Source organism: Osmerus eperlanus, chromosome 9, assembly GCF_963692335.1.
Source record: "Osmerus eperlanus chromosome 9, fOsmEpe2.1, whole genome shotgun sequence".
In the NCBI taxonomy this organism is placed as follows: domain Eukaryota; kingdom Metazoa; phylum Chordata; class Actinopteri; order Osmeriformes; family Osmeridae; genus Osmerus; species Osmerus eperlanus.
In genome coordinates this window covers 15790844-15810942 of record NC_085026.1, presented here as the reverse complement: position 1 = coordinate 15810942, position 20099 = coordinate 15790844, and the positions used below count along the sequence as shown (strand labels likewise).

The window sequence follows — 20099 nt, the reverse complement described above, 5'->3', positions numbered from 1 at the left end:
TAGTAAGTAATTTACATACTCCATTCTTCAAATTAACTTTTTTGCAATGTCTGACTAAATCAGAGTACACACCAAAAAAGGACTGGCAAAAGCAGTTGGCAAACACAAAGTGAAGAATTATCATTTCTTAAAGTAAATATTTCAGAGGCCTTGAGTTGTCTCCTTGGACACACACTCACACACACATGCACACACACACACACATGCTCTCTCTTTCACACGAACACACACCCACACACACAACCAGCTATCCGGATGAGGTAATTGCTCTCTGTGTTAAAGGTGACAGGACAGAAGCCTACTGCATGTCTGTTGACTTGACTGCCTTCCAGTCAGACTAATAACATGCCAGACCTGTGGGTCTTACTGCAGAGGAAGACCCAAGGCCCCTACAGAGGCTGTCACCAGGCTGGGCTAACATGCTATTAGCATGCTAATCAGTGCTAGCACAATGGGAACAGGTCAGGACTGAAAGGAACACTGAGGACAGGGTTACTGCAGGTCACTCAGATCAAGATACTGCTCATAACTACCAACAATCCCTCCAAATCACTAGATAAACAAGATTGATTTTTTTCTATTGCCTAAAGTTGTTTTGGTTGAAGAAGAACCCTGAAATATGTGGTATGTAAAGGATCAGACTTCTTACCAACCCTGGGAGATCACAGATGTTTCAGTCTTGGCAGAAGTAAATATACATTTAGTCATTTAGCAGACACTCTTATTCAGAGTGACTTACAGTAAGTACAGGGACATTCCCCCCGAGGCAAGTAGGGTGATGTGCCTTGCCCAAGGACACAACGTCATTTTGCACGGCCAGGAATCAAACCGGCAACCTTCTGATTAATAGCCCGATTCCCTAACCGCTCAGCCATCTGACCCCCGCTCAGCCATGTACCAGAAGTACATCACCATTCAAATAATTGTTTAACTCAGATGTGTTCATTTTCGAGTTGGATCAAAATTGAGTAACATCACAGCCTGCTCCCTGTTTGATACCTGAGAACAGATAAATAATCACCAAACTATACCAATCCTGCTGGACGTCAACAATCCTGGTCAAACAAATTTCATTTAACGCCATTCCTCTCTATAATACCATAACCACTTCACACCATTTACAAATCCCAGAGCAGCCATTTATCCACATAATAAGGAAACACTATGCTAAGCCCATGCACATTTCGGTATAAATCAAACATACAAAATCTAATATTGAGAGAGTGGATTCACTTACTGTTACATGTTGTTGATAGGAACCAGGGGTTAGAACTATTGACAGACAGAAGAGATGTTTTGTCAAATGGTGGCTGTCTACTGAATTGGTCTTTGGACCGGCAGGCAGCCTAGTTAGTTTGCTGACAGCCTGGCAGTCCTCCAGAGTAAACGAGACAGACCACATCACAGATCAAAGGGCGTGGTGTCTGTTCGGTTAATTAGCGTTCTTATTAGAAATCTGGAGGCAAGGCATGTAAACGAGGGGGCCTAGGAGCTTAGGCATCCCCCAGGCCTTTTGCTTAAGAAAGACAGACTGTTCTTGCAGGTAGGAGTGGAGTATACCATAGGCAGAGATGGATATGCCCACACACACACACTCAAAAGTAAACTGCTACAAGCATGTCTGAATGAGAGGCTGAACATTTTTTAATTCCCTGATTTCCTGTTCCCTTGGATAGGAAACTAGAAATAGGAAACTATCCAAGGGAAAACGATCCTCTTTTTTCTGTTTCGTTCTATTAGTTGGTGGATGTGAAAGAACCCAACCAATAGCATGGTCGTACTCTCTGCCCCCCCACCCTATTCCCACACACACCGATTAAATAAAAGCACACAGCCAATGGCACATACCTCCACACAAAGACTACAAAAAATCTATTTATCCACTAATTGTACTCGCTCAATAACGACATGGAAACGCTTCAGAAAAGACTTGTCTCAATTTGAAGCACAGAAAGAAAAACTCTCTCAGAGCTTGTAAGCAGATTTAAGGGTGGGGGGGTGGGGAGTAACAGTCTGAATTTGGCAGAGTGAAACCCCAAAAGAGAAGGAAGCAAAGGGAGGTGAGTGAGCAAGCCAAGCAGACAGAATGATTGAGGCACATTGAGCTTGGGGTACTTTACCTGTCACCGCAGTCCTGTCCGGCTTACTGTGCTTAAACCTTCCCTGTTCAACCATCATTCACCTGCCAGCCTGCCTCTGCCACTCCACCATCACACACTGACCTGACACTCACTTTCCACTCAAACACTTTTCCACAACCTTCCTCAAAAACCGTTCTCTGCTTGTCTAACAATATAACTACTTCACAGAGCTGTTAAAAACTGTGAGTGGACTGATGACAAAATGTCTTCTCACGGATGACCTTACAAACAGCTTGAACTTATGGATCGAGTGTAGCAAGCTTTTTAAGAGGTGTACTGGTATTCCCTCGAGAAAGGTATGGTGCTCATCCACAAGGCAGATGTGTAACACACACAAACCTGCAAGTCGGAGTTCCAGGTGACACACACACACACACGATCGTAATCTATCGCTGCCAGGATCAAAGCCCTAACATCATTAAAACTGTTCCTGCACGCACTGCCCCACCCTCAGAAGAGGGTGGGGTAGTTTGTCGGTCGCAGGAATGGCTCAGGAGATATATTATAGGTACACAGTGTGCTCAGTTTGTGGGATAACGGACCGGCCCAAAGGGTCTTTTTACAGTGTGACCTTGACTTGTTTGAGGAGCTTACCAATGGAATGCTGTTCAATCAGTCGAATTGCTGGAGGACGGAAAGGGATGCACAAATTTGGCCTTGAAGTTATTTTAACAAACTACAGGATTCCCCCCCCCCCCCCCCCCCCCCCCCACACACACACAGGCATACACACAGTTGAGTTATTTGAGAGTAAAACAGGATTGAAGATCTCCAGTGATATTATTACACCGTGAGCAGCCTCAAGGCTATCCCGTGAGATAGTACAAGTAAATCCTCAATGATTTTTGGGCCTCTTGATATGACACAAATTGATATGACGCTTTTTGTTTATATGATGGGAATGAGAAATATCACCCCACTGTGTATGAAGATAATGGTGGAGAGTAAAGGTAGCAGGTTAAAGGGGAAAAATGCAGCGCTGGAAAATTGTTTGCTCTTCAGAAAGATAGAAAAACAGAACGTCTGTTCTTTCAACAGTTGAACACAGCTTTAAAGACGAGCATATCCTCGTGCTGCACAATCGGAAAAGTTTCAATATTTAACGCAGCGAGTCAGCATCGGAGTATTATCGTTTCACTGTAAGTCACTGGTGTCTTATCTAATGTTAATCATATTTCTATATCCTAAGTATTCAAACTGGTCGTCCACCGCTGATGGACGACCAGTCTCAGTGTAAGTTCACAAGTACGGTACTCTTGCCTTTGAAACTGTCAATGTTTACTCTGTTGTCGGCAATTTGCTCATGTAGCCTATGTACAGTTCCAGTCAAAAGTTTGGACACATTTTCCCATGGACTGGTACTTTTTTTGCGATAAAGGCCTATCTGAATATCAAAGTGTAACTGAAATATAAACGATAAAGCACAGTAGCAGATAAAGACACAAAAAAACTGTAGGCCAATAAAATAATGACTAAAAGAGTATTTACAGATGCAAATTATCGGATGTTTAAAAGGTTAATGATTTCACACCCAATTAACATACACAATATGTATTTAATTAAATATACTATCCTATTATTCCCTCCGTTTGGCAGTGCATGCCCTTTGATTCGTAACAAGCCATTTATAATCTACTTCCACTTTTATAACAGTTTCAAAGACTGAAAACAAATAGATTACATACGATTCTGCAATTTTGTTCTTCGAAGTTCAAAAAGCTGTCATCCGGATATGCTCCGCTTGAGTTGCACTGGAATTAACCGATGCCGCGAGCGGGTTTAGCGCAACCATATAATCAAAAAAACTAAAATAATAACGGGGAGATTTTGACGCGTGTCAGATAGGCTTAGCAACGCGCGTCTACTCAACAGATCATCGTTTGGAAATGCACTTTACATTAGGCCACATTTGTTCTGACAGCACAGGATTTTATCAGACCCTAAGGTGACGTCGCTAACCACACCCACCCGTAGAGCCGCCTCGTTGGTGCACGTTTTACTGAGGAGGTGTAGATGGAATCCGCTAGACTCTAACTTCGAAAATAAACATGTCAAACCTGTAGGCCTATGATCGTATATGCTTCGAATATTTACTTTTGATTAAACATTCATTTGGCCTGTTTGCTTTTTAAAACTAACAGTAGCCTACTTATCTCCAGTTTAAACCAGTGGAGGTAATGGTTTCCTCACTATCTGTAGGTATATATAGTATATAGTAGACTTGTCTTGTAGCCTAAATAATTGTTCAATGAAGTCAAGACTAAAGTTAAACGATCGGCTACTTATCAAACTGACCTGCATTCAAAATCAAAAGTTCTGTTACATATTATTGCTATTGATTAAACAGCATGAGGCAGAAGGTACACCTCGCAGGACAGCTGCAGGTGAGTGGGACCGTAGGATTACATTGTAATATTGAGTAAGTAGGCTACATCAGGCGTAGCCAGAATGTTATTTTGGGGGGATCCCATCTGAAAATGAGGGTGGCTCAAACAAACAAAAAAACAGTTGGAGCTGACAGTTTTCTTGTAAGCAATCAGAAATCTGGGGAGGCCAGACATGTAAACGAGGGGGCCTAGGCATCCCCAAGACCCTTTCTTGGCTACACCTCTAGGCTACATAATGAACAGCAAACGAGGAATAGCCTACCGTAACAAAGTCATGTTACAACAAAGAGTTGAATAGAAATGCTGTACAACTCACACAAAGAAAGCAGCAGCACTGTGTTGTTTTCCAGTCACTGTCCTCTCTCTCTCTCTCTCTCTCTCTCTCTCTCTCTCTCTCTCTCTCTCTCTCTCTCTCTCTCTCTTTCTCTCTCTCTCTCTCTCTCTCTCTCTCTTTCTCTCTCTCTCTCTCTCTCTCTCTCTCTCTCTCTCTCTCTCTCTCTCTCTCTCTCTCTCTCTCTCTCTCTCTCTCTCTCTCACTCTCTCTCTCTGATTTCGTTTGATCAATTACCAGTGACACGTGAGAACAGGATGCAAATTACATTCATCGTTTTCCAAGAACCAATTTCGCTCATGTAAAGCATCACTGTTGAACTATTTCATATCCTGACTTTTAAACGTAAAATACATTGGTGCTGTGCTTTCTAATTTGTGTTCCTTCTACACCATTAGACCTGCCCAATGTTCCAAGCAGCCTATTCACAGGACAAGCATGTTCAAATGTTCAGGCTCTGTTTGGCTCTGAATGGCTGTGAATCATAGAGAGTGGGCTTTGGTGTTGTACAGTATGTGCATGAGTGTGTGTGTCTGGCTATGTGTGTCTTCTTAACCCCCGATTCGTCTTTTTAATCATCTCTGGAGTGTCCATCACCCCACTGGCAGCATTCACAGTTCAGGCAGACAGGAGGTATGGACCAGATTCCAGGTGCTCTCATCTGCGCTGCTAGATATTCCCCCGGTAATAGACCACATGTTTTGCAGCATGTCCCCAGGGTCCTGCCAGTCCACACAGAACAAGGTGAAACTAGTGAATTACAGGCACGGATGTTTCTTCCTCAGTCTAGTAAATAGGCTGATGAGGGGGCACAGCTACTAAGAATGACAATGAATTAATCAGCTCTGCTTTTTATATTTCCTTATTAAAATGCAATGACAAGATCCTTGCAATTGCAAGACTTCCTTTTCTCAAAGGCTTTATGAAAAGGTAGAACGGTGGTTTACAGATCACAGCAACAACTGACAACGACGAGGAGGAACGCACGAGTCCTATGATGTCGTGCTGATGCTGTGCCTCCCTTCCCTGTAGCCGACAACTGCCCAAACTAACACCATTTGCAGAGCACTTAAAATGTCCAACCAATTCAGAACTCTGAATATCTCTTTCCCATTTTATACGGGAGTACAACGGTAGAAATGATTTGCTGGACCTGATGTTAGTTTCCTCCAGGATCACAATGACTCTTATTGAGAGTCTTGTTGCTCTTGTTGGTTAGTTGTAACTGATTTAAAATTCTTGTACTTGCTGTGAAATATATTATTGTTGCTTGCTTTCTACGGGTACACTCTTGCACTTTTTGAGGTTCATGTTGTTTAATTGTAACTTGTTTAACTACATGCTCTTATGGTTCTTGCCTTTGGCACTTATTTGGTTTTTCACAGCAATGTTTGGGGCTATTTGGTTGTTATGATCAGTGACTTATGCACTTTTGTAAAGCTATCTCTTGGAAGTCGCTTTGGATAAAAGCGTCTGCTAAATGAATAAATGTAAATGTATACTTGTTTCTTTATTCTTATTGCATAGTTATATTCAGTATGTGGTCTACGCTTCTCTGTATCACCAGGAGTCTCTGGAGGAAGGGATCCCTCACTTCTCTCAGGGCCTCTTGGTTCAGGCAAGGCTCTACGGGCATCTGTTTAAGCCCTCTGTGACATGGCTTGTAAAAGACTACGAACAATAACATTTGATGGGATTTGAACGACTGAATAAAGGGAAGGTTCATCCAGACGGGAGCATACCGTTGTCCCGGCCATGCTTCCTCGAGCTCAGCAGATCCACTGTGCTTTGAAAACACAGGGTGGACCAATAACGCTGGCCAGGAAAAGGAAAACGTTTTTAATGATTGGACGGTACATTCAGGTTCTAATGTGATAAGCTATCTCTTCACAAACATGCATCCTACATTTACATTTAGTCATTTAGCAGACGCTCTTATCCAGAGCGACTTACAGTAAGTACAGGGACATTCCCCCCAAGGCAAGTAGGGTGAAGTGCCTTGCCCAAGGACAAAACGTCATTTGCACAGCCTGGAATCAAACCGGTAACCTTCTGATTACCAGCCCGAATTCTTAACCACTCAATCATCTGACTCCTGTGAACCGTCTCTCTCAAAAGTGCTTCATGCTGCAGCTCAAGTAAAATACTGTATAACTCTGCAATTAAATGTCATTTAGATTTGGGTTACTGAGTGGAGGAGTGTCATGGCTGACCTTAACCTGTCCCTGCGTCTGCAGAGGAGGTCCTTCTCCTGTCAGAAGAATTTAGGGCTTTCTGAATCCTCTGGCAGGACCGAATCTTCTCCGTCCCTGAGAGGAACAACTGAAGCAGCGTTTAGTATGCACAGCCTTGTCCCGAGGCCACACCTGCACAGATCTGAGGGGGATTCTGAGAAGCTGGCTGGTTTTACTTTAACCAAACACCAAGTGTTTCGTACCACTCAGAGGACACAGTACGCCGGCAGTTTGTTGCCATGGGTTGCGCACATTGAAAAATTAAGGCTTTGCTCCAGATTTTTCGCAGCAATATTTCAACCATAGAAGCCTGCTACTTTCAGTCGATGTACAGCAGTCTTCCTCTGGCCAAATATGTCCATTAAAAACAAATAGTTAAATAAGGATAACCCTGAACAACAGCCGTTATTTCCATGATGTTATTACAAATCACTTCCTGATTTATTCATCAAGATAGTTTCTCATGTTTCTTCCCAGGTGTGGTCGGTAACAAAAATCTCACTATGGATAGAAGCTTGCTTCCGTTCTGCTGCTCCCTCCACAACCCGGCTGCTATGGCGACAGCAAGGCTGCTTACCTAACCCGGGCTCCTGTATTCATGTGAACAGACTGACCCATGTACAGTCCACCTGATATACCATATCCACTTGAGTGCGCTGTGTATGAGCCATGCAGCACTGCAGTGCAGAGGACCAGCGACAACACATTCACCTGATATGTACTGTAACGAGAACAGTGGATGAAGTTGAGGGTTTTGTGTGAGTGTCTGTGTGTGTGTGTGTGTGTGTGTGTGCGTATGTGTGTGTGTGTGCGTGTCTGTGTGTGCGTGTCTGTGTGTGTCTGTGTGTGCGTGAGTATCTGTGTGTGTGCGTGTGTGTCTGTGTGTGCGTATGTGTGCGTGTGTGTGTGCGTATGTGTGCGTGTGTGTGCGTGTGTCTGTGTGTGTGCGTGTCTGTGTGTGCGTGAGTATCTGTGTGTGTGCGTGTGTGTGTGCGTGTGTCTGTGCGTGTCTGTGTGTGTGTGTGTCTGTGTGTGTGTGTGTGTGTCTGTGTGCGTGTGTGTGCGTGTGTCTGTGTGTGTGCGTGTGTCTGTGTGCGTGTGTGTGTGTGCGTGTGTCTGTGTGTGTGCGCGTGTCTGTGTGCGTGTGTGTGTGCGTGTGTGTGTGTGTGCGTGTGTCTGTGTCTGTGTGTGTGTGTGTCTGTGTGTGTGTGTGTGTCTGTGTGTGTGTGTCTGTGTGTGTGTGTGTGTCTGTGTGTGTGTGTGTGTGTCTGTGTGTGTGTGTGTGTGTCTGTGTGTGTGTGTGTGTGTGTGTGTGTGTGTGTGTGTGGTGGCCAAGGACTGATTGGGGTGCATGAGCCTTGGGAGTAGATTTATGGCTGAGTGTTCTCTGCATCCAGAACACTTTGTAACAGAGAGCTGTTATTTGAGAGTCGATTATTTTAAATGAAGTCTGTGTACAGAGACCCCCACACATGGATTAGACTAAATCACCTTGACACAAAGAAACGGGGGTTCAAATTCTGTCTAGAAGGAATTGAAATAAACTCCTTATTCATGAATGGCAAGGGACAACAGTAGGTATTCATCTGAGTTTTTATTTGGTGACATTGAACAAAAACTGCTGTATTTCTATTTCAATCAGTGAGTCGACAAAATCACACATTTGTGAGGAAAGTACAGTATATTTACGTTGTCTAAAGTTTAGCGTGAGCTAGGCCGACCCAAAATGACTGTAAGGACACTGTAGAGTTTAAAAAAGGAAGGAGACTGCTTTTGACCCTGACTTACTTTACTTTGAACCTCATGAATGAGGATCGTAAAGAAAGCCAGATGAATGTGAGGTTTTACACAGAGGAATCATGTTACCAGCTCCTTTGTGGAACATGACAGGTGCAATGCTTGTAAAAGGCTTAAAACATAAAACATTTACTGTACAGAGACTTAGACGCTGTGCAATAGGATACTGGATCTTAAGCAAAACACACAAACACACATTCAGATCTCCTCATAAACACTCAACGACAAACACTGTATCACGCTCATGCGTTTGTCTGAGTCTTAAACTTAAACTGAGTTTTCAAGACCTATAGTGGCATATTATCAGCTCAATCTTCAGCAATAAACTCCCAGATCCACTTAGATTCATTAATTCTGGGATGGTAACAGTAAACATAGATTTCATTAGTGCACTCAGTTGTAACTGGAGAGAGGTGTTTGCTCAATTTAACAAATGCTCTCTTAAATCCAGAGAGATTTCTCTTTCTAAACTCTGAGGCAAGATTGAATATTCATGCAGGCAAATCAGACATTTGTTCTGAAAAGTTATAATACCTTTCATTTGACTTTGGAATTACTCATGGATCCAAAAGCTGAAATTCCATTTTACAATTGTTCCCCAGATAAGAAGATAGACTGTCTGCCTGTGTCTGCCCACCCCCACCCCTGTCCCCCTCTCTTCATCTCCTGTATGAGAACTGACAGACACAGTAATGCTCCAAACGGGCTTCTTTCCTTCCAGAAAAGCAATGACACTATTCAGTGGTGAACTTTTCTCTGTTGGGATTGCACTACTTCTGACAATAGAGCAGAAGGGGGTTAATACGAGTTTGCCAGTGGTGAAGTATCTTCCCAGATAAAGACGTCTCTCAAGCTTCTCATTCTCCTGCTCCTTATTTTTTCCTCAGAAAGCCTTTCAATGGCCTGAAATTGAAATCGTGAACAGAATCAGGGAGTAGCCAGCGACACAAAGAGACGGCCATTTAATAAAGAAGGACCCAGCCACTCTCTCTGCTGTTGCATTACTGTAACAGACACCAGAGCAGCAAGGCTGGTTCACACCCCTGTCCATCGCAGTATACTACAAAATATCTACAGTATATCACTGTGTAGAATAATCAATTTTGCCCCAACAACCCCCCCCAAACCTTCAATGGTCTCACCCTGCTCTGCCACCCCTCTCCCTGGCAGGGCTTCAGTGTCAGTCAACTTAGCAACTAATGCATTTACAAAGGCCTATTATGACCATGCTGTCAAAATAAGGACAATTATGTCTAGGCTTGAATGTTTAGGCAGAGGATCAGGTCTGTCTGTCTGTGTGTGTGTGTGTGTGTGTGTGTGTGTGTGTGTGTGTGTGTGTGTGTGTGTGTGTGTGTGTGTGTGTGTGTGTGTGTGTGTGTGAGAGAGAGAGACAGTCACTGTCAGACCTGTGCCATCAGCTTATGCAGTCCAGGCAGGCATTTCTACAAGTCTTGTAACCCCAAAGCAACTTTCGGAAAAGATTGCTCACTGACTCCAGACAACTGACTTTCCCCTTCCCCAACTGGAAGGGGAAAGCACAAGCTCAGTAGCGCCATCTACTGAAAACACCTGAGAAGACATCCTTCATACAGGGCTGTTCCTTCCTGGAGAGCTACTGGACTTCATTCCCATTCTAAGTTGGTTGATTCATTAAATTCAAAGTCACAGTGGATGGAACTAAATCCCACAGACTTAGTGACAGTTCAGATTATTTTTTTAAAGATTAAAAAAATGGCTTCTAGGAAACTGTCAAGAGGAACAAAACCAAATTGTACCTGTACTTGTACTGGTTACACGGCTAAAACATGGAACAGGAACTTCTAACAAGGTTAAAGAGACCCGCTTTGACAAGTATAACATTATTGGTGTAAATGTCCACAATGCTCAATTAGTTCCTAAAGGAGGAGAGACCAAAACATTGATCTTTTATTTTGTCATCTTTTTCTACGGTACCAGACCATCCAAGTTCATATTCAATTAACCTTCCCCCAGTCCCACATCAACTGGAGAACAGGCTGTACTTTGAAGACATTGTTTCTAGGAATCTTCTGAGACGTTCCTAGAATTAGGCGGGTGGTTCACTACCTGCATGCATGTTCCCTGGCAATACAGTCCAAACAGTACTTAAATCAGTTGTTGAAATCAAAACACTGCAGCTATGGCTAGATAACATGGGACCTCCCAGGTTTACGTCCGTAACAGAGAACGTAAGCTTCCAGGAATTTTTTGGCTCAACTAGTTGCATGTTGTGGACAAACTGATATATATATATATATGCCATGGCTCATTTAATTATAAACAAATTGTGATTCATTTCATTCACTTTTGAAGTAGTATACTTTTTATAATGTTAATGAGCAATCACAGTTTGATCCTCAAAACAAAGAAATATGATAAAAATGTGTGTTTGCTGTGGGTGTGTATGCTGGATGTCAGTAATCACCAAAAATATAAAATATAAGTTTTCCTCCTCCATAAAGTCTTTGCAACGTGATGTATCGTACTTACCAAAATACAACAGTAGAGGGCAGTATCTTCCTGTAGCAGATTCCAACATATTAAAATCTCTTCTTTTCCCTGTGGGATCACTCAGAAAGACCAGTTCACAGTACGATAGAAGTTCTGTCACATGTTGCATGAATGTACTGTAAGAAGGAAACTGATGTGACAGCTGCAGCACGTTTCCCTTACCTCCCTCTCTACCTCTCTCTTTGTGTGAACTCTTTCTTAATTGTGGTGTGTTCTTACCGTGGGTGCCCGGTACAGCGCGGCACCTAGCCTATTGTGCCGGAAACAAAACTAAACTGGAGCACAGGAGACAACACCCTTAAACTACATACAGAGAGACATGCTGGTATCAGCACTTCTGTAACGATTGGAATTGAATATCACTGAATTACTGTACCGATTGTTTGTTAAGACCAATCCATTGATATTTCCAGTTCTCCTCTAATTTTCATGTACTGTAACATGCTCATGACAGACTACCAGTCTCACAGTGGCATAACAACTTGACCTCTGCCACCACACAGTCAGTTAGATACATTTAACCAGATTGGGATATTTGAGGTGTTTGATTCTTACAGCATTAGAGGGGGATTCAGTGACAGCTCAGCCTGTTTGAAGACTGACTGTGTGTGTGTGTGTATGTGTATATGTGTACACACATACACACTGAAACTATCCTGTGTTGCAGTGCAATATCCAATCTCAATCATATTATAATTTTATAATTCACAACAGTTACATAACCGCGACACTGATATAGCTACACGCTAGAGCACGTCTCCTGTGTTAGTTTGTGTAACTGTCTCTCTAAGAGTTGGTGCTGCTCTCCATTAAACACCAGTGACTGGTCACATGCAAACAACCAGCGTTGTGGCCCTAGAGTGCTCACACAATTCACTGCTTTCAAATCCAATAAGTATCCCTCAGTGAAACCAGCTAATTGCTATGCTCATTGTGGTGGGCACAGTTAAACGGCTCCCACCATTGTTTTCTCATATCCATGTTTGGTTGCCATGGCAGGGGAGGCATGGTAACGCAACGTTAGGACCATACCCCATATATATTTTCAATAGGATCTTGGCGCCGTTGTAGCTCAGGCTAATCATGCTTTCACTGCCCTGCTACTTACTGTGTTACCTCAGGGATGTGGATTACTGGAAGGAGATCATAACAGGGAGGTTCCAGCACAATTGAAAGTTAGCGTTAGTAGTAGGTAGCTGGTATCAGCTGGTAGGTGAGCTGGTATCATGGTTGTTCTCACAAACATCCATCATTGTGCTCCGGGGGATTACGTTAAAGGGGCGTGGGGCACAGATGGAAAAGAAACAAGTAACACACGCGGCACAATCCTTGGGAGAAGAGCACCTCAGTGTCTGCTTTACGGTGATAGTTAGCTACGGCTTGACGCTGCCAAAATCCACAACCCTCTCTGCTAACGGCTAATCGTGCTACCCGGGGTCTCGGTGTGGAAACGGCCGTGGAGGGAACCAGGAGTCTAAGAGTCCGTCCAGGTCATGCTGGTTCACTCAGCCCCAGAGGAGCTCCTTCCTGGCTCGTTCCACTGCTGTTAAGAGCGCATTGAAGACACACGAGTAAAGAAACCACCGGATTACAGATGCACTTCGGTTTTTGGCCACTCTGTAAATTCACTCTCAGACTATTAAGTCAGGAAGCCACAGCGGCAGAGAAAGACTAGCAGTTGTTTATAGACATCAGTGACAGCTCTGCACCCGCTTGACTTCCTGTCTGTGGCAGCCAATGGCAACAAAGAGAAAAAGGGAGGGTTAGTGTTGGAGTGGAGTTATGGCGGCCTTTTATTTATCCATAAATCGTGAGACAGAAAGGCTGTCAGGGGTTGGACGGCCTACAGGGTTCTTCTCTGTACTTGGCCCGGGCCTCCATCGTTGCCGTGGCATCAGAGAGCCTGGCTCCTGTGGTTGGACAGATGCTGTGAGAACCTACCCGTGTCACCCACGCGCTGAGTCAGCAGCCCGCTCACTTTGTCCCAGCATCCCTCCTGTCCTGTCCCAGGACTCCCAGCGCACAGCCGCAGAGCTGGTCCCACCTGATAGCACAGGCTTCCTGAACCGACAATCTAATCTGCTGAGCCACACAACTGAAATCACCCCTCCCGACTCCCACCATTAACTGGCTTGTCACCATACAAAATAATCCAGCTTGCCAATTGAGTGTGTCTGCAACTGTCATGGTGGTTCTTAAGAGCAGGGCTCTGCCCCGCTGCACCCTGGGACCTCAGCACGTTCCCTCTGATCCACACGCAGGCCTGCATGTTGGTGAAAGTTGACTCTCTGTCTGATTTCCTAAGCGGTGATAAAACAGAACATTTGATTCCTATTACCAGTAGTGGTGGATGGAAAAACACTTTTGACGGGCCTGGGGCCACTTGGGGTGTCCCGTCGTCTCCATATTGTCTTGTGTCTCCCCTCGCCTCCTCCACAAGCCCCGCGCTCGCTGTGGCTACATCATACGCTGGCATGGAGATGAAAACTTTCGGGAGGTTTTGGATACAAAATGATAACCACATGAGGGTAATTACGGCATTAGAAAAATTATAGGCGTTTATAAAAGCCTGTTTCAATCAATAAATCAGGCCGGAATAAAAATGTCAGCTCTTTTAACGCTAGACATTGCGGCGATTAAGTTATCCGTGAAATCACGTTAAAACGCATTTCAGCACAGTAATAGGAAGAGAGTGGATGGTGTAACACATTCAATTTAAATTCTTTCAGTCGTACCAAAAAGTGAGAGACTCACAGTAAGCACAGTCATTATCCCGGCGAGACTTCAGATGTCTTAATTTTAGGGTTCTCTGTCGCAGGTCGCAAAGACAGGATTGACCTCTGTGCTATAGGTCCTTTGACCCGTTGACCTATGAGGTCACCAATCAGAAGCTTTAGGATAGCCTGACAACTGTGAAAACCCTTTTAAACTGTACACCCGCTCCGCCCCTAACTCTCAGCCCCTTCAACAGCACAACTGAAAATGCAGTAAAGGGTCTAAAGAGGAGACAAGGAGATCAGCTTACAGCTGCATCTGTCCCTGCACACTCCACCAGGAGCCTGCGCTGTTTATCAGACGGCTGTCAAGTCATCACTCAACCAAGACCCCCCAACCCCTGACACACACACTCACACACTCACACACACACTCACACACACACTCACACACTCTCACACTCTCACACTCACTCGCTCACACGCATTCATTTTTACTTTTTATAAAAATGCATACACATACTCACATGAAAACTCACACAAACAATCACATGGACCAATACAGGCTCAAACACACATACACACTGAAACAAACATTCACAAATGACAATACAAGCTCAAACATACCCACACTAAAACACTCACACAAACAATCACACTTAACAATGCAGGCTCAAACACACACACACACACACACCCACAGTTGTCTCTGTCCACACTCCATGCCTCTCTCTCTACCCAGCCATCACCTGTTCAGCTCCCTCAAACTCACATCTGAGGCCTGAGCCACACAAACATGGTGCTGAGGGTAATGACCATAGTCAGTGAGCGCCTGATACCAGCAGGGTTGTGAGGAGGTCACCCTGCCAGCCCGGCCCAGGTCCCACCCTGCCAGCCCAGCCCAGGTCACACCAGGCCAGGGGCACCACTGGGCTGGGGTGAGACAAGCTCTGACCCGCCTAATTTGGGTTAGCACTGAATCACCCCCACTTACAATACCACTGACCCCAAAGGGTAACCTCATGTGCACGTCATGTTTTGGGTGACACACAACACAGACACACAAGCAACACACTCTCCACACGCAGAGTACAGCTCTCGTGTGTCTGAGGAGGTCAGTCCAGACACAGTCAAAAACAGCAGCTGAGAAAGGGTTCTCCCACCAATCAGCTGTGGTTCGCATGAGAGCCGTGGAAGAACAGGGTGACAGTGGTTACGCAAGGCTTGAAAACAAAGCACAAAACACAGAAAGTGGGTGTTGTGTTTTGTTAGAAGGAGCTGGGAAGGAGACAGAGACACCGGAGGAGGAGAGAAAGATAAGGAGATAATATGCAAGTTACAAGCAGAGAGAGAGAGAGAGAGAGAGAAAGAGAGGGAGAGAGAGAGAGACAGACGGAGAGACAGAAAGAGAGAGAGTTCACAAAGCGAGAATAGAGAGAGAGAAGAGAGCGAGAATGAGAGTTTGAGAGAGAGAGAAATAAAGGGAGGGGTACTGTTGTCAGCCCACCTGTCTGAGATGAGAGTATATCCGTTGTGTCTGTATTGTTTGACTTCCTTTATGTGGTTCAGAGCCCCCAGGATATGGTAAAGCACTGGGATATCTGTAGACACATCCTGTAGCACACAAAGCCGTACGGGGTGGCTGTGGAGATCAGAAGATTACCCCAGCGCTGCTGGTGTGTGTTTAAGACCCTGAAACCTGAGCAGGGACAATGTTTTATATCAAGCCTAATGATCGAGCCAAGCAGCCCATTACAGCCTGTCTTAGTTACCACCTCCACATGGCTGCCGGTGGCTAACACGCTGGCCACGAGACTAGCGCCTGCTCCCACAGCGCGGTGTTCTAGCGACAAACCTGTGATGGCTGCAGCGCAATATTAGCTCTCTCGGTTCCCTGTTCAGATACCTGCTTGCTCTACAGAACTTGGCCAGCTCTGCACTCGCCCGGCAGGTCTTGAGAACTGGAGCAGAGAGAGCACATCTCAGCCCGTCACCTGCACTCGTCCACATCTCAAACACACCTCACGCTAAGTTGACTGATGTGTTTGTGAGGATGAATAAAGACACTTGTTAGGTGCACAATGGGAGCTGGTAGCCATTGTTGCTAAAAGATGACAGGCAGAATAGCCTTACTCCCATGTGGACAAAAGAAGGTGCATTGATATGGTATTGTGTGTCGGTGTGGGAGAAGCATTTCTTTGGATATCCTCGTTTCTTCAGCTCTTTGTTGCGTTGCTCTCTGCTGTCACAGCAGATTTAGTTTCTCAAGGAGACCCTGCACAACAAAGACGTTTAAAGCTCCTAAAATGCTCCTTTACGCCCAATGTTGCTAGTGTGTGTTGGCTCAAAACAAACCTGACAAAGCGACCAGGATCCCAGCGCCACAGATCTCCGTCTGAAGTAAAAGCCCTAAGAGGCTTATGCAGAAAGACCTGGTCTGTCGAGTTGAGAATGTGTGAGTGTTGTTTTCTGGAGAAAATGACTCAAGGGCAATCATAAGGCCTTTGGTATGACTGATTTTGAATAGGTGCCTCATTTGTGGTTTAGTGGCCTTTTGAAAGGTTACGAGTATTGTTGCAAAATATGCGTGAAACAGGAACGATTTGACAGAAACAAGATCGTGAGGAGAGTGTGTGGTTGTTCTGACCTCTGCAGGAACCTCCCTGGTAGCCCATGTGTCTCTCTGTTGCTAATTGATTCCAGTGCTTAAAACAGTTGTCTTTCCCCCCGACCAGCAACAATCCCAGTCATCCAAGACCATACTGTCCCTGTACAGGCCCACACATTTCATACAAACATTCACAGTCACACGTAGATTCATGTTTATGCCCACTGACACACACACACACACACACACAGAAAACACATGACACTTAGCAACCAACTGCTGCAGTTGTTTCCACTCCGCAAGAGAATCAATAACATTTCAGAGCACATCCCCCGTAACCCCCCTCCCTGTGACTGAAGAACAGGTGATCAACCTCAAATGGGAGAGGAGGGGGGAGTAGAGGCTGGAGGAGGGAGGCTATTCATCACCCCAGGACAGTGTCTGCTAGTGCCTGTCTGTCTGTCTGCCTGTCTGTCTGAAAGCCTGCCTGTCTGTCTGTCTGCAAGCCTGTCTGTCTGTCTGTCTGTCTGTCTGCAAGCCTGTCTGTCTGCCTGCAAGCCTGTCTGATAGCCTGCCTGCCTGCAAGCCTGCCTGCCTGTCTGTCTGAAAGCCTGTCTGTCTGTCTGCAAGCCTGTCTGTCTGCCTGCAAGCCTGTCTGATAGCCTGCCGGCCTGCAAGCCTGTCTGCCTGTCTACCTGCCTGCCTGCCTGCCTGTCTGTCTGTCTGCAAGCCTGTTTGCCTGTCTAATAGCCTGTCTGCTTGCTAGCCTGTCTGCCTGCGTGCTAGCCTGTCTTCTTTCTGTCACAGACATCTCCATTCAAGACAACTTCAAGAGCAGCTAAACAAACTCAGGCCCTCAGGTCAAGCAGCCAGGCCACACCACTGTGTTTAAAGCATGGCCTACATACTCTCTCCCTCCATACAGCTCATCAGCACACAGTTCAAAGGAGAAACACAGACCTTTACTTTAGAATCGACAGCCACAAACAGCGGTTGGATAGTAATTACTACAGGATAAGATCAGTCAGGCCGTAAAACTAAACTACTGAATTCATCGACCGATTGTTCGATCCCCCCCCCCCCCCCCAAAAAAAAGAAATGTGTTTGTGATTAACGTGGCTGCATTTTGAAATGCATTCCTCATGCAACATCAAATGATTTCTTGGAGATAACCCGTCCTAGTTGTCCACCTCCGTGTCGCGTGTGAGCGAGTGAGACATCTGCAAACTCCCCACCCAAGGAGTGGCTCTCAATCATGTGAGGGCAGAGCGCCTGCCTGCGGCAGTCAGAAGCCACAAACCTCCTGACCTCCTCAGACGAGCCCACACTCACACACAGCAAAACACTCCACCGGTGCTCAGCGCCGCTCAACGCCAAAGGTCAACACCTTTACGATTTCTCTGAAGAGTCATTCGTAACATCTTCCTGTGGAGCCCCTTTAAAAACACTGCTGCTCTGTGGAGACCGTCCGCCCGTGTCCCCCTTGTCCAGATGGGGGCGCTATTGACAATCAATGGTGTTGACGATGCAGCGCACGACTCCTCAAGAAGGACCGGGGGGGGGGGGGGATCTCCTGTCGACTGCAGTCCGTCCAGGGGAAAACCTAACGTTCAGAATGGATAACCCTCTGTTTATACCAACCAAGCAAATTTCTGCAAGCCGAGCCAATTTGCGCCACTATGATTGTTAGCAACTTCTGTTGCCTGGTCACTCTAAGCACACAATCAGTAGGTGCACAGACATAAAGATGGACACAAGACACAGCCAGACCATCTAAGTAGCAGATGAACGTCCAGCACTATCATAACAGATAAGCCCTCTGCTGCTAATACAGGTAATCATGGACACCGTAGTCCAACCCACGCCAGATTATAGGTGCAGCCCCTGTGAGTAACCCTGGACCTGGGCCCCCTGGGGCCCCGCAGAGCAGGGTGACACACCTCTGTGGTCAGGCTGGCTGGCTAGGAGTCTTAGGCTCAGTGAAGTGTCTGATGAGAGGGTACAGCACAACCTGTCTGTTCCCAGCAGACTCCAAAGCTGCTTCGCACACGCAACCATGCAGCCTGCTGGAGGTAGCCAGGGCATGCCCAGACATGCAAGCTGACCCTGTCAGAGATCTGAGGACCCAGAGGAATGTATGTGTATGTGTGTGTGTCGGGAGGAGAAGGAGGGCGGGCACGGAGGTGTTAGACGGTGCAAAGGTTGCTCTGTGTAACTGGTGGACATCGTGTAGGTATCCTAGAGGAAGGGGCCAGCGATGGACTGCAACGCAGACAGTATAGGGTTACCGGGCTTTAAATCATGTTAGCGTGTTCATGTTTACATGGATGCTTCTCTGACACCAGAAGTCTTGATTTTTCAGTGGCTTTCGTCTGGACAGGGAAATGGGGCGTGGGGCAACGTGGAGGAGTAATTTGAAACCTTGGTTCAAACTTAGGCCTTCCTTCCACTCTGTGTTGCAGGAAAACATAGTCTGGGATCGTGAACGAGCCCGTTCATTTGATCGCATGCTTCCAAATGCTTTAGAGTCTAACAGAGAGAGAGAGAGAGAGAGAGAGAGAGAGAGAGAGAGAGAGAGAGAGAGAGAGAGAGAGAGAGAGAGAGAGAGAGAGAGAGAGAGAGAGAGAGAGAATATGGGAGAGATGAAGACAAAGAGAGACAGAGAGGAACAGAGAGACAGACAGCCCTGGAGACGCAGAGAGATAGTAGTTAGATGGGGGAGACTGCTAAGCACCCATACTATTACGACTTACAACCGCACTAACCTTAAGTCATAACCGAGTCAATGATTGATTCCATGCCCTCACATATAAAGCACCAGATCATGCAAGAGCATGCCTCTGATGTTAGCTATGTAAACGTTTCCATTTTCTTTAGACACACTGAATTTCACTCCAACAACAATAAAAACACACAGCTCGTGCCAGGTCTATGCTGTTAATCATATACTTTATTGAGCACACTGTGAGTTTAATGTGGGTGGGTTTGAGACCATTTTCTACTCCCGATAATTAGCTTATCCGATCATTTACACTGCTCTGAATCATTAGCTCCGTTTTTAATGAGATCGCTAAAAATAGAGGAGTAATAAAACAATATAGAACTACAGTAAAACAACACTTGACTCCATGTCGGAAGTACAGCAGAGAATTACAGTACTGATCACAGATCTGAACAACTGTTATTAACTGTGTTTCCCTATGTGGTCGTGGGCCTCTAATCCAACCACCTGTGTCTGACCAGTATTGACCGGTACTGACCGCTGTTGACCATTGTTGACACACAGTTACAGTCAGGGGCTGAGCCTCCTCTAGCATGACTTCTGTGAAGTGACGTGAGCAACTGTTTAGGCTGAGGG

General features: G+C 45.5%; 1 protein-coding gene across 7 annotated transcripts in view; it reads right to left on the bottom strand.

Moving 5' to 3' along the window:
• esr2b (estrogen receptor 2b) overlaps positions 1-11416 on the bottom strand; it is a 32656-nt gene extending 21240 nt beyond the window's left edge. The window contains exons 1-2 of one of the 7 annotated variants that reach the window (XM_062468865.1): positions 3827-4027; positions 2736-2765 (exon numbers count right to left, since the gene is read on the bottom strand). The gene's annotated coding sequence lies outside the window, so the exon portion shown is untranslated. Of the gene's footprint in view, positions 1-1237; positions 1473-2480; positions 2546-2735; positions 2766-3826; positions 4028-11398 lie in introns of those variants that run through there. The other 6 variants (XM_062468864.1, XM_062468863.1, XM_062468867.1 and 3 more) reach the window with 6 other exon arrangements.
• Positions 11417-20099: the final 8683 nt, after the last annotated feature.